The sequence below is a fragment of the Cupressus sempervirens genome, chromosome 6 (genome assembly GCF_028749045.1).
Source record: "Cupressus sempervirens isolate cs-2001-9-10 chromosome 6, ASM2874904v1, whole genome shotgun sequence".
Classification (NCBI taxonomy): domain Eukaryota; kingdom Viridiplantae; phylum Streptophyta; class Pinopsida; order Cupressales; family Cupressaceae; genus Cupressus; species Cupressus sempervirens.
Genome location: NC_143123.1, coordinates 177155974 through 177168759, shown reverse-complemented (window position 1 = coordinate 177168759; position 12786 = coordinate 177155974).

The window sequence follows — 12786 nt, the reverse complement described above, 5'->3', positions numbered from 1 at the left end:
AGAAGTAGTACATGAAGGGTTAAAATAGTGTATAAACTTAAAAATAAAAAGGATAACAATCGAAGGAGACTCACATATCATCCTTAATGCACTTAGAAAAGGAAAGACCCCTAATTGGATATTAAATTCAAAACTAGAAAAAACTCTCTAACTCTTGGAAAATTTTGAAGATGTAAGGTTTTCACACATTTATAGAGAAGGTAATATAGAAGTAGACCATTTAGAAAATAAAGGAATAGATGGAGAAAATACTCAATTAATTAATCAAATTTAGTTGGTTAAGGTAATCATGTCTTTTCAAACATCTTTATCATTTCCCTTTGACATTTGGTAATATGATTATCACATTAGGAGTGAATTTGGCTCACATCTTTCAACTTATGTGGGATCATCACTCTGATTACTCATGATCTTTGGCACTCCTTTTTATTATCCTCTACGATGTATGAATCATTACCTAGTTGTATTGTGATTCTGCCATTGTTGGATTCCTTCTAGATCTTTCTTGATTTTGTTGAAGCATCTATATATTTTTGCTAAGTCCTTATAATTCTAGATTTTCTTAAGGTTCTTATGTCTACCATGAGTAGGTGTCAACATGGATACCAATATTAGTCTGTGTCATACTATTAAAGTCTGAACTATGGCATTTCGAGGCAATATAAAGTTGAAGAGATAGACTCAATTACCCAATCTTATAGATGATATGAGTAGGTTAGCCATTAGTAGGGTTTTAGGTGAAATAATCTTCAATTATAACTTTACATGGTGTACTAATAGTGACATGATAGGTACCTGGATTGGATGTCTAGTTAGGGCCAAAATTGTGAAATGGGATATCATCTGACTCTACTATAACATATTCAACCCTATCTAGTTGGTAGGTTTAGAATAGGTGGTCTTTAGCATTAACAAGAAGCTCAAAATCCCCTTTCTAAAAGACTATATGGCTCATCCATCGGGGAGTTTTGAGCTAGCAAATGTTCCTAGCCACCCCATTTTGGTTATTTGGGATAACATCCCCTTCTTTCGTTAATGGCCTAGAATGGAAGCTAACTTTTAGTTTATGCTATGCTAGAGGGGTATTAGAGAGGATTCTAATAAGGAGTGGTTCTTGAATTATCTAAATTCTTTTGATGCATATATACATCTGAGAGTGCACTTTGTAGATTTTGAAGCAGTGGGATTCTGCCTTCCCAATTTAGACAAGTCGAGCAAAGCTAGAAGCACTTATGAGTTTCCTCCTGGGTCTAGTGCCAAAGTAATTAAGGAAACTTTAGAAATCATCATGGTGTTTTAGAAGGAGGAGGTAGGTGCATAGCTTGGATCGATGGTCTAGTGCAGGTGGTTTTTGGGAGTTCTTGTTACTTTTGTGACTATGGCGGTTCTTTATCCCTTTTTTTGGTAGGGTTTTTGGGTGATTTTTCTCTATATGCTTCTCAAGTTATATTCTGATAGGGATTTTTTAGTTGGGCTATGGAGCCCTATCTTAGTATATTCTCTATTTTTAAGTTTTCTTGCACTCTATCTTGGGTTGTTTTATCGGTTGCTTCTTAGCTATGGGTAGCTTCTATGCTTAATGGGTTATTGTATATGTTTCTATTGAATATTAAGCATACTATGAATATACTACATATGTTTACTCTACCCTATTTTTCGTGTTCTTTGTTTCATTGGTGTTCTTGGGCTTGACCCTAATTGGTGGTTTTTGACTTTGCTTCATTGAGGGATCTTAGCTCTTGCTCTATTCTATGTTCATTCCTTTTCATTTATTGATGACTAATTGTGTTTTTCATTTATGGTTTAGAAGCTTATTGTTGCATGATTATGAAGTTGGCATAGACTCAATAAGCTTTTAAAACTAGGTTTCTTAAATAATAATAGAAGGAAATAGAAAATTTGATATAGCTGTTAAACTTATTCAGAGATGGTTTAGTCCAAACTTCTATGAATTGGCTGCATAACTAGGTTTCTCTTTCAATATTATTCTATAATTTGGAATCTTAATATTTAAACTAAGCATGGAATCACAAAGGATCTTAAGGGTCATTAATAATAGGGTAGTAACCAAAGAAAAATGAGCACCACTAAAAATTAATCCAATAATCTAATCAAATTAGCCTCATAATTTGGAAGGAGAGTAGAATGTTAAGAGGAATATAGAACTGAATACAAAAAAGGATTCATTTATTAGCATAATGATAATTATCTTTGATAGTTTTCATCAGAATATCTAGTAGGTTTATTATTTTTTGCTTATACCTAATTTTTAGACAAGTTGGATTTATGTAACTAACTGATAAGTATACTTTGCACTTACTATTAATGAGAAGTTTGGAAATTTGGCATAAACAACAAAGGAAGGTAAGGGCAACATGTCTAAAGGGTTCTATGTTGTTGAGCTTTCCTTATGTGTTGATTGGATTCATATTTTCCTACCTTGGTTTTTCTTTGTTCCTTAACTCTAGCTACTAACCCCCTTCTAGTAGTTTGTCATGTGTTGTCTTGCATATGAAGGATAGATCTCTATCTTTTGTCTGGATTTTTTACTCTTTTGTCTCTCCTCGAGAACGTTGTTCCCTTTTCATCATATTTGTAACTTTTTGTAAGAAAAACTTATATTTTCATTGGGGTAATGCCCCTTTTAAATCTATATAATATTGGACTGTGGTCCTGGGCTAGACTGGAGGTTTTCTTACTCCGTTCTTTCCTAGCACTGCCCATTTGAATGGAGAACTATGTAAACCTTTTTTTACCTAATATAATGCAAGGCTTTGGTCATTTTTCAATAAATAAAAAAATTATTTATTTATTTAAATCATAAATAATGAAATGTGATATGTTAGAGTAAATTAATATTTACTCTTCTTCTTAAATTTAGTTAGGAATGATTAGGTGCACATTTTAGGTGCTACTAGTTGTAAAGTTGCTTTCATCTACCATATTATTCATTCTTTATAAGAAACATCATGTTTTAACTTTGTATCTCAATATATTTTTTCATCTTATAGTGAAAAAAATTCTTCTCCCCATGAATCTTGATGTTTGTGTATAGTCAAAGTGTTCTCATAGTGACTCCTCCCAACCATTTGAGAAGCTTTCATCACATGATTTTGGATAAGTTTATTTGCAGTAGGGAAATTAATGTCCAAAATTAATTTAAGTCCCATTTAGTGATATATTTCTAATTATTTTGCATATTATTTGATATTATTGATGACAATTGAAGTTTAATAAAATATAACATTTTTCCAAACCCTATTCTGGCTTGTACTTTTATTCATTAGTACTTGGAAGCCTACATCATGATTTTTATTTCCCATGAGATTGATAAAGTGACATAATCATTTATATTGGTTGATATGCTCAATGGTGACATGTCTTTTTATACCAAGATGTATTTCTTATCTATATTTTGTTGGTTGGCATGGTTCTCATTTAGATGACCACAATATGTTGCACAAAAACTCTATAGTTTGTTTAATTGGCTAGTGTGCTTAGTATTATTTGATATATCGATAATAAAAAATATATTTCTTTAGGTTTTGATACATTATGTCCTAGAAGTGTAAATAGGGCCCAATTGGTGCATTGTTAGGGATCTTAAATGGGATTTTACTCTCACATTTATTCTATTGTAAATATGTCTTGGCTATAAATAGTCTTAATGTCCTCCATATTACTATGAGCCTATGATTTCATGGGTTGTGGTCTTGTCTCAAGTACACACATAGAAATTAGCATTAGTTATGTAAAGTATGAAAAAAAAAATTAGAGTGTGATGTTATGAATATTGGTTTGGAACATCAAGACATGGCTTAGTTTTGAGTTAAAATCTTTGGTGCATCATTAAACTACTAACAAAATACCCTTAAGGGCCCATTGTTTTATTGAAATTAGGTTTATTTTTTTGCGATTATATATATATACACACACACATATACATATATATCGAGAGAGATATATATACATATATACATACATATATATATATATATGTATGTATGTATGTATGTATGTATGTATGTATGTATGTATGTATGTATGTATGTATGTATATATACATAGATATATATATATGTATGTATATATATATATATATACATACATATATACACACACATACATATATATACATAATATATACATATATATACATACATACATACATACATACATACATACATACATACATACATATATACATATATATATATATATATATATATATATATATATATATATATATATATATATATATATATATATATATATATATATATATATATATATATATATATATATATATATATATATATATATATATATATATATATATGTTTGTATAGTTTAAAATGAGTTTTATTATTTAAAAAAATTAAAAGGGATGGGGAAAATTTCACAATCACTCATCTGAGTGAGCTCCATTCATTATCTTATTTGTATAGTGAAGTTCCCTATCCTTTCACACCTTGGGAGATTAGTATTTTGAAAGAGATACTATGAATAAGGTCTTTAGAGTAATTTTTGAGAATGTTGATTGTGACATCTTGGAGTCAGTTATTCATTTTGAGTGTCCATGTTTAATTTGGACTCACATTTGAGAGTCGTGTGGAGATCATGATACTTTTTCATCTCTTAATGTTCCATTGTTTAATTATATTGTGTCTACTCAATCTTTAGAGTGAAAAAATGATATATGTTATCCTATGGAGTTTGCAATATATTTTGAGGTTCCTAATTCTTTGTAGAGGTAGTTGATCCACCATTAGTGAAGATCTCCATCATTCCTAGTCAATAATTTAGCCATTGTCTTCCTAATTATAATTCCTATTTGTTGAAGAAATTGAATAACTTAGAGGGAGGTAAATTATTTATTCCCACACTAACTTGAAAAGATAATGCAACTTTTAGTTAAGATTTAACACATGTGCATTGCTACTTAAGATCATTTAGATAAAGAACAAAAAAATTTCATAAAAAAGATAAATGATCATATACACTTACATAATGAACACCATATTTATCTCGAAAACCTCAATTGGAAAAAAACCCATGAAGAAGATAATTTTCATGAAATGATAACAAAATCAATTAAGGTGAAATATGTTAGGTAATTTTGTACAACAAGGCTAATTGCCTAAGCAAGGGGTATATAGTAGGATAACTTATTGAGTAGATACACCCTAAAATACAACAAAGATAATCATTGACCCTTGAATACACCTATACAATCTAGGTGTCATAATGCTAAAATTATACCACTCAAAACATGCATTCAAAATTTGAAATCCATAAGAAATCTAGTTACAAAATATGTCCTTGATTTCTCCTATTTCTTCTTTCACTTCTCTTTGATGCATGTCACATCATTATCAGACTATCCTCTATTCATGTCACATTAGTCTCGACTCATCTTAGATGATTCATGATTAACTAACTTCTAAACATGTATTTTGTTCATAGCCTTGACCTCTCCATTCCTCTTTGTTATGATCGATGTGCTAATCTACTGGTAGTTGTACTTCCTTTCAATGCTTCTATCTCTTGTTGATTTGTTGTCAATCAATGAAAACTCTCAAAAGTTACAATATTAAGTCTTTGTGATGCTACAACATAGTCATCACCATTTCACCATTTAATTATGTCATTCTGACTACTTAAGTCCAATAATATTCTCCCCTTTAGTCTCTACTTTTCTCGTATATTCTCCTTCTTTCTATATTCTCTCCCTTTATCTCTATCTTTATATCTCTCATTGGATTCCTCCTTTCTTTTCTATATTCTCCCCATTTTTGTCATCCAGTGACAAAGGGAAAATATTTTCTTGTACATTTCGTATGCTATGTTAAGGTGATTTTGACATGACTCTTTTAGATGATTGAAAGAAAGTAGCCCATTACTTATTTCAGTCAGTTTTTGGTCAATAACTTCTATTGTATCTATCAACAGATTTGTAAATTTTTCTTCTACATATTTCACATGTACTTTAATGATCACTTCTAGTGGGGATAAGAAAAAATGCATCTCCATCAAGTGAACTACTCTTCTCTCAGCTTTTGTTCATAGCTAATTTACCAAATAAATGGTATATTGTTCTTTGTTGCATTCTCTAAGGTTGATCCTACCATTGGGTGATAATCCTAGATGGATTCATTAAGCTCCTATTGATATCTCTCTAACTTCTATTCCAGGTCAAATATTAAGGTGCATGTTGTATATAACTTTTGCAAAATGAGGGTGATATCATTTAGTGCTTCTAACATCTCATCCTTAAGGATTGCCATCTTCACTTTCGTTTCATTTACAAGACTTATTTGATTATAAAAAAATTTCATTAGAATGTTTTGTTTGAAGACCTTTTCAATCTCTTTTTCCTTCTTATAGAGATGATCTATGAGATCTTTGATCTGATTGATCAAATCATCCTCCTTCTATGAGACTTTGGATAGTAGTTCATTAATGATATCTCTAGCCTTTATTAGTGTGCTTTCTCTCATGTCTTTTTCTAGATAGCTTCAATTTCTTATACTTTTCCATGAGTTTTTTATACTTGTGTGGTTCTCTATCATCAAGATCATCAAGTTTCTTTTTCCATTTCATTCTCTTTATCAAATATGTCTTTCACTTTTATAGATTCTTTTGCATCTATTTCATAAATAGTTCTCTGTCATGCTTAGATGTGGATGAAGAGGTTGGTTTAGGGGACACCTATGTAGGAGTTGGTGTGAAAAATAGATGAAAAACCCAACTTCATAGAAGCCACAATGATCACCTGGAAGAAAATAACCTATTACATGGAAGAATGAAGCAAAGAAGAGAAGAGTGGCTCAAGATGAAAATTGAATTCAAGAGAGGATCAAAATGAAAAGAAGTGTTATAAAATACAAGGGGATCAATCCATATAAAAGGAGATCAACCATTCTAAAAAATTGAAACCCTAAAGAGAAAATGTGACATTTAATAGAAGAAAACAAATGTTAAATGTCACATTCATGAAGAGACAAAAGTCAATACTCCAATGGTGAAATCTTAAGAGTAAGTAAAAGATAATAAACCTTTTACTCTAACACCCCCTTACGATGAGCCATAATGAAACTACAAATAGTGTAAATAAAAAACAAGGAGACTACAATGTAGAAGGAAACTTGGGTCATGGTAACAAGGCCTGATTAGGTACCCAATCACAACCAAATATCTATAAAGTGGAGAAATAGAGAAAACCACATGGGAAAAACTCTACTCCAAAAAGAGATGAGAAAACATGATAAAAAGAAATAAAGGAAGGAAGGCCTCACTAAGACCCCCTAAGGAAAACTTCCTTCACCCCAAGCATGGTGCGCAATTGAAGATAGTGTAGTGATCCAAAAGATTTAGTGAATATGTCAACAACCTATGCTTCTATAGGAATGTACTTCAAGAGGAGAACACCTTCATGAATCAACTATCAGATGAAGTGCATGTGTATTTTGATATGCTTAGTAAGTTGATGCTCTACTAGGTTGTGAGAAATATGAATGACACTTTGATTGTCACACCAAAGCATAGTAGGACTATCAGAAGGAAACCCAAACTCAAACTTCAACTATCAAAGCCACAAAATCTCCTGACTAGTTAACATTGTTGCTTAGTACTCGACCTCTATAGATGATAATGCAATAGAATACTACTTCTTACAAGACCATGTGATTCGATTAGAGCCAAGATAGAAAAAAATCTAGAAGTAGACTTCCTATCATCAGTGTCATCAGCCCAATCTGAGTCAGTAAAGCCAAAATGTGTGGGGATCCTATAGTGTAGTGAATGCCAAAATGTGCAGTGCCCTGAATGTACCTCAAGATATGTTTGGAAACTTTCCAATGGATCTCATGAGGGTCATGGGAAAACTAATAAATAAGACCAACCACAAAGGATAGATCAGGATGAGTATGTGTTAGGTACAACAAACTTCCAACCAACTATCGATATAAAGTGGGATCCACTGAAGCTATACATGGTAGACAAGATGATACCTAACTAAAATGGTGTAGGAATAGGCTTGCAATCAATAATTTTGAAGCATCATAGCATATCAAGAGCATAATTTTTTTGATAGAGGGAAATACCATCAAAAGTCTGAGTAACTTGTAGGCCCAAAAAATAGTACAGAAGACCAAGATTTATCATCTCAAGCTACTCCATCAATGCTCTCTAAATACTTTGAATCATGGAGGATAAGCTATTGGTAATGATGAGATAATCAACATAGAGAACAAGTATCACAATATCAACCCCTTAACGTTGAAGGTGGGTAAAAGCACAAACCTATGTCACCCTTTTGTAAAGGAAAAGGCTAACAAAAGTATAAGTGTTCACCTTCAATAAGATAAAATTGGTATTATTATTTTGAATTTGAAAATGAAGTAAACTAATGAAATCTATATAAATAGATGAAGTTTAGGATTATAATTTTTCATAATTATTTAGAACAATATTTGATATATTTTTCTAATTTTTAGCTGCTAAAAAATGCTGAAAATTAGGGGTCTAGTTCCCACCACAAAACTATAGGGAAATAAATTTATTTCCTTTTGATATTAGACTATGTTATAGATAACATATATAGCTAGAGCAATCAAAAGTAAAGATTAAATTTAGACCTATATTTTCTCTTTTATAATGATTCAAATTTCAACTCACCTAAAATCAATAGTTTTCATCCCCCACCACATTTTTAAAAAAAATCTATTCTAACCAAGAGAAAAAATATACATTCTAGAAGAGGAATCTCTCCTCTAGAATGTCATATAATTTTAATTTTTTTTGACATGTCTTAATATTTTTTTTCTCAAAACTAACATCTTTTCGATGTTAAAATGTGTGCTTGTAGCATTTTTTTAATTACAATATACTATATCTAATTAAAAAACTATAAACTCTATAATAGAATAATATTGACCTTAAGCTCTATAAAATGGTGTTTATATGTTATTAAAAAAAATCATAAAAAATAGAAAGAGTTATTAAAATGCTACTTTTCTAAAATATTTTACTTTCTTTAGTAATTGGATACAAACTAGTATAAAACATTCATTTAATAGCCATTTCCAATTGGAAAAGTGGGAGAGCATACATAACTTAGCTATAATAAATTTATCTAGGTCATATCTTTGGAGAAAAATGACTTTTAGATAGAAATACAAAAATTCAGTCATTCTGATAAGTCAGCCTGAAAGGTGACACAACTTTGTAAATTTACCTAGGTACATTATATGATCAGAATGACAGTGTGTGAATTTTTTAGAAAGTAGGAATGAATCCATGTTCTCATACTAAGCTTGAGGGGCTTGTTTGAGACCATACAATGAATTTTGAAGCCTACAAACTAATGAAGAGTCCTACACAAAGCCCTAAATTTGCTCCATATAGATCTCCTCATGAAGATCACCATGCAAGAACACACTCTTCACATCCATTTGAAAGACTAGCCATCCTTGTAAAGCTGCTAGTGAAAGGAGCAAATAGAATTCATCTTTGTGATAAGGCAAAAGTCTCAGAATAATAATTACCCTCAACATATGAGAATCCCTTCACAAGAGGATGTGCCTTGTACTTATTAATATAGCCATCTATAACATACTTAGTATGGTATAGCCACTTGCACTTAACTAACTTTCTTCCTTTCGGAGGAGGACAAAGATCCCAAGTGTGATTCTTCATCAAATAAGAATACTCTTCATCCATAGCAAAATCCCACTCTAGATATCCGGTCACCTCTAAAAATCATTGTGGATCTATGAAAATAGCATGACTCAAAAGACTAGAACTAGATGGTTTGAGTGTGAGTACGACAACTATTTTTAGGATCTCATGCCAAAAGACTAGATGACTCAACTGTAACATGGGCCGACCTAAGGAAAGGTGGAGCAACTGGTGGTGGTTGAGGAGGTGGATGTGGTGGATCATCATCTACATCATTGGTAGAAGATGGAACATTCTCAAGAGATGAAGAGGAAGGAGTAGGAAATGAGGAGAAATCTAAGGAAGGAGAATCAGGAAGAGGAAAATGCTCATCAAACTAGACATCTTGTTGAAACAAGACCACTTTAAACTTAGGATCAAACAACCTATATGCCTTTACATCCTTATAGTAGCCAACAAAGATGAATGATTGACTCTTCTTCTCCATAGATTTTCTTTGAGCATCAGGAATAAAAGCCCATGCCGTACTCCCAAAAACTTGAAATGTGGAAACATCGGGCTTGGGATGAAACCAAGCCTCCTCAAGAGTCATCGGTCACAATACCTTGTGGGCATACAATTCTAAATGTAATTAGCACAATTGACTGCTTCAACCCAAAATGAATATTACATATCTCGTGACTGAATTATGCAATTTTCCATCTCTTGTAAGGTTCTATTATTTCTCTCTGCAATACCATTCAACTGAGGGGTGTGTTGAACTAAAAGTTGATGTAGTAAAATATGATTAGTGAAAAAATCTCTAAACTCTTGATTCACGTACTCCCCCCCATTATTTATGCATATCCATCTAAGAGAGAAATTAGATTGCTTCTCCATAAAATTCATAAGGATTCAGAAGGAATCAAAGACATCAGATTTGTACTTAAGAAAGTACACCCATGTACATCTGGATAAGTCATCAGTGAATGTGATTACATAGTAGGCCTCTAAAAAAGGAGTAGGAAAGGACATAAGATCATTTTGAACCAAGTCCAAGGGTGTCTTAGCATGAGTGGCTATTCTTGAAGGAAATGGATCTTGATGATGCTTTCCAAGAATGCATCCATGAAAAATGCCATTAGTGCAAGGGATCTATGGTAGCCCAAAAATAAGTGTTTGTATACTCATCTACTATAAATAGAAGTAGTTGACATGTCCAAAATGCTCATGTGCAATAAGAGAAGAACCCAAACTTTATGAACTCTCAAAGCCATCAAATTAGTATAAGTGAGATTGGGAATCCACACTACCAATAACAATAATTGAATTAGGATTAAGGAGATATCTAATAACTAGATCATGTGGTGAGATCTCAACTATCTTACTAGAGCCAGAAAGAAAAATTTGATAAATTGAAAGAAGGTTTGTAGAAATTTCAGGAACTAGAAAACTGTCTTGAAGAGAACCACTATCCAATAAAACTGAACTTGAATCAAGAACTGGGAGCTATGTAGAGGCACCAACTGCAATATTTGAAGTGGCACTATGAACAAGTTCTTATAAATAGATAGTACTGGGGGGTGTGAATTGATATTCTACAAACTTTTTCCCACAAATAAATATTATTAATTACTTTATAAATTGCATATGAAAGTAAACCAATAACGCCAAATAGTAAATATAACCATGCACATAGATAACTCATAACACCATTATTTTTTAGCTAGGGAAACCCTAACCAAGGTAAACTCTAGTGGGGATGATACCCACTAGATGATTCACTAAACAATAGGATCTTGTCAAGGATATCGACCCTGTTAGGAGTCTATGAAGTACATATAGTGTCTTGAGTCCCTATTAGAAAACTAGGCCTTGTTAGAAGCCTCAACCCTGTTAGGAGTTGGTAGAACTAATACAATGTATGCAAGAAGAACTCACTGCCCTAAAATGAAATTAAGCAATTTAGTTCTTCACAAGAATAGGTACACATACAATACTTTCTATTTGTTGAACTTCATACTTTTTTTTATCATACATCAAAATTCACATCACACAAGGCTCACAAATCTTTCAATCTTTTTGTACAATAGTTTGCATCACATAATACTTGCTCATCTATCATAGATAGCAAACTTATCTACACAAGAAAACATATTTACTAATACCTTGCATAATTATAAAACTCTACTTTATCGGCCTTCATGTGTTCACATGCTTGACATAATATAAATAGCTTATGGATTAATATCCACATAGTTGGCTCATTATAACCTAGTAATTATTTCATAACCAAAATAATTCCTAAGGCCGTACAATCCAATTCTCTTATATGCTCTATTCTGCACTATTAAATACTCACATTGGTATTTTAATCATAACTCACATTGTATTGTTTATACTCATCTGCATACTGGCACACATCATCATGATATTGTCACAAAGCTTTCCTTAACTATGCATGAGCTACTCTCAACAAATCATATGTACACTAAATATCTATTCTTTGTGCTATTGTAAACTATTTAACACTTAGAAAACTTTCTAACTCTAAATACATAAATAAAATGTTGAATGTATGTTTCCATAAATGACAATCATCAAGACATCTATCTGACCATATTGCCAACACAAATGTGGTGACCAAATCCTGTGAGTGATTCATATGGTGTGAAACACCATAATTAATGATCCAAGATGATCCCAAATACAAGGCTCATGCATGAAGAGCATGAACCTTCCCCATAGATGAGGGAGGTACCTAAGGAGAGGAGATGTGATGCTATTGCATGGCATCCTCTAAAGCCTCAAACCATTTCCAACACCTAGAAACTAGTTGTTAGTCCTTGCCACAAAAACTACAAGGATCACCTGTGGACTTCTTAGTCTTGGATGAAGACTTGCTAGACTTAGAATAATTATCCTTCTAAGGGTTAGATTATGGTTTGGAAGGAGACTATATAGATGGCTTATGCCAAAGCTTACTTACAGAGTCAACATACGCAACAAGAGAAGAGCCCACACTTTCTAAACTCTCAAAGCCATTGAATTGGTATAAGTGAGATTGGGAATCTACACTATTAGTAGAAATAACTAAATCAAGATCAAGGAGATCTCAAATAACCA